The sequence below is a fragment of the Galeopterus variegatus genome, unplaced genomic scaffold, assembly GCF_000696425.1.
Source record: "Galeopterus variegatus unplaced genomic scaffold, G_variegatus-3.0.2 Scaffold10081, whole genome shotgun sequence".
NCBI classification, from domain to species: Eukaryota; Metazoa; Chordata; class Mammalia; order Dermoptera; family Cynocephalidae; genus Galeopterus; species Galeopterus variegatus.
Window position 1 is genome coordinate 1 of NW_007736192.1, and position 3,382 is coordinate 3,382.

The 3,382-nt window shown below is 52.6% G+C and overlaps 1 pseudogene; it reads right to left on the minus strand.

The window, feature by feature from the left end:
- Positions 1 to 195: 195 nt before the first annotated feature.
- On the minus strand, positions 196 to 2,404 carry LOC103609780 (annotated as a pseudogene).
- Between the last annotated feature and the right edge of the window lie 978 nt (positions 2,405 to 3,382).

Genomic DNA, 3,382 nt, shown 5'->3' on the forward strand with positions numbered 1-3,382 from the left:
TGTTCTCTTCCTGGTCTGGAAAATAAATGCAGGAAGAGAACCCCAATTCAGTGTTAATTTCACAAGGAAGGGATGGCTCTCGCTTGAGCGTCCCAGAGGGACATTAACCACTTCAGGGCCTCTCACTGCTCAGTAGATATGGGCTTTGAGTAATCCTTTGCATCTCTGTCACCCAGGGAAAGTGGGTTGACAAACCCATGGGGGGGAAGCAACGCAAAGCAACAAGTCCCTACACCAGGAGGCAGGTGACAGGGCAGCTCCAACCTGGAACCTACTGCAGTGAACACTGTCAGTGGGGTTGGGGGCTCCAGACCTAGAGAGAAAAGGGAACACAAAGTCAAAGCTGTGGGGGGCCACAGGGGGGAGTGCTGGCACTGCAGAGAGGGAGGCAGCAGAGTGAAGGAGGTGGTCCACCTTGGAAGAGTGCTAAGGAGCAGAATGAGGTGGATCAACTGAGGATGCTCAGAAACCCAGAAAGGCTGCCAGAAGGGGGTTGGACAGGTGACAGGGAGACCCGGAGCAATCACAGGCAGCAATAGCTGCAAGAACCTGGTTTGGGGACCTAGTTCAGGGTGGGTGGGGGGCGAGGCAGGAAGGGATTGTGGTCAAGTGTGAATGCCACCTGGGTGAGTTGCCCAGAACAGTGAGGTTGTACATGATGGAGACATTGAAGCCATCTCTGTAGGTGAGGACATAGCCCCAGGGCCCAGAGTCTGAGGGGCTGACTTCCGGTGGGAAGAGGAAGTTTTCGTCCAAGTGGTGATGGGGGGACTCCTGGACAGGGACTTGGCCCTGGCCCCAGAACCAGTGCACAGAAGTTGGGTGATCAGGCAGGCTGAAGGAGCAATTCAAAATGACCTAATCGGAGGTCCTGAGAGACCCTGAGGGGCTGGCAGTCACTGTAAAAGGAGAAAGAAGACTTGATCAGCCCCAACAGAAACACTTTCCCAGCACAGCAAACCAACCACATCAGAAGCTCCTGGAAACAGGGTCCTTGCTTTAGATTTCTCTTCTGCAACCACACCCCGCTCTCCTCAGCTCAGTGCCTGGCACCTGGAGATTCTTAAAGTAAATCCCCCAAAATCTGCTTTGCGCTGTCTCCTGCCTGCGTTTACTTAGTATTGTTTACCTTTCCCATTCACCAGGACTTGCCTGAGGATCCCCACGAAGCCCACGCCCTGAGCTACAGAAGTCTGAAATGAATCACTCCAGCCCCACACTCTTCCCCCTCCTCCCAGAAGACGTGCGTCCCCACCTCCACCAGGGCACTCCCGCTGTGGGTGGGGGAACGGGACCTCGAGGGGTGATTCAGTCTCTCCATATGGCCCTCCCCCCACACACGTGTTCTCTGTGGGCACCTTCCACTCCACAATCCAACTCCCCAGCCCCTTCCTCTTTCCTTCTGGGGGCTCTCAGGCAGGGTCTAGAGCGCCCCTGTGCCCCAGCCCTTCCTGCTCATGGGGCGGCGCTGTATGGGGGGGCCCTCCTCCAGCCCCTCTCCCCTCGTCCCACCCCCACCTACTGGAGGCCTGGCCCACGCGCAGACGGAGGCGGCAGGCGAGGGCGCGGTCGCCGAGGCGCACTGAGTTCCCATTCACCAGGACTTGCCTGAGGATCCCCACGAAGCCCACCCCCTGAGCTACAGAAGTCTGAAATGAATAACTCCAGCCCCACACTCTTCCCCCTCCTCCCAGAGGACGTGCGTCCCCACCTCCACCAGGACACTCACGCTGTGGGTGGGGGAACGGCAGCTCGAGGGGTGATTCAGTCTCTCCATACGGCCCTCCCCCCACACACGTGTTCTCTGTGGGCACCTTCCACTCCGCCATCCAACTCCCCAGCCCCTTCCTCTTTCCTTCTGGGGGCTCTCAGGCAGGGTCTGGAGCGCCCCTGTGCCCCAGCCATTCCTGCTAATGGGCGACGGTGTATGGGGGGCCCTCCTCCCAGCCCCTCTCCCCTCGTCCCACCCCCACCTACTGGAGGCCTGGCCCACGCGCAGACGGAGGCGGCAGGCGAGGGCGCGGTCGCCGAGGCGCACTGAGGCGCGGTTCTCGCCGAGCTGGGCACAGCCACAGCGAGAAATCCCCGCGCTGGAGGCCGCGTTCCTCCAGCTGCATGCGGGCGGCAGCGGCAGCTTCCCGCTGCGCAGGCCTCCGGGAGCCACGCTCAGCTCGTGTAGAGGCGAGTGGAAGGCGCCACCAGGCGGAATCCGGGGGCCAGGCCGAGCGGGCGGGCCGCTGGGAGGGAGAAAGAATGGAATCCAGAAATCCGAGGGGTAAGAAGGCTGGAGAGGATGCAGTCCAACCACCCTTGGAGGATGAGGAAGCCCACCCCAAGGGAACTCTTGGCCACCAGCGGTCCCCACCCCGTCCCCCCTTCCCACTGGGCCTCCCTCCTCCTCCATGTCTTTTCATGGCTGATAGCTCATTTCCAGTTATTGGTGAATAATGTTCCATCGTATGGGTATATTACAGTCTGTTTAATCATTTAAGGACATCATGGTTACTTCCAAGTTTGGGGAATTATGAATAAAGCTGCTATGAACATCTGTGTGCAGGTTTTTGTGTGGACATAAGTTTTGCACCCATTTGGGTAAATACCAAGGAATAATGCAATTGCTGGATGGTACAGTAAGACTATGTTTAACTTAATAAGAAATTGCCAAACTGTCTTCCAAAGTGGCTGAACCATTTTGCATTCCCACCAGCAATGAATAAAAGTCTTCTTGCTTCACATCCTCACCAGCATTTGGTGTCATCAGTGTTTTTGGATTTTCGCCATTCTAATACAATTTAATTACAATTCCATAATGACACGATGTTGAACAACTTTTCATATGCTTATTTCATCTGTATGTCTTCTTTGGTAAGGTATCTGTTCAGATCTTTTGCCCATGTTTGTTTTCTTACTGTTTTAAAAGTTCTTTGTATATTTTGGATACAAGTCCTTTATCAAATAAGTGTTTTGTAAATATTTTCTCCCAGTTTGCAGCTTGTCTTTTCATTGTCTTAAAGGTGTCTTTGACAGAGTAGAAGTTTTAAATTTTAATGAAATATAATTTATCCTTTTTTTTCTCTTATAGATTGTGCTTTTGGTGTAGCTAAAAATTATCACCAGACCCAAGGTTACTTAGACTTTCTCCTATGTTATCTTCTAGGAGTTTTACAGTTTTACATTTTACATTTAGATCTATGGTCCATTTTTAGTTAATTCTCATAAAAGGTATACGGTATGTGTAGATTTTTATTTTTTTTATTATTTTTTTGCATTTGGATGTCTGTTTCAGCACCATTTGTTGAGAAGAATATCCTTTCTCCATTAAATTGCCTTTGCTCCTTTGTCAAAGATTAGTTACCTATATTTGTGTGGGTCTATAGCTGGA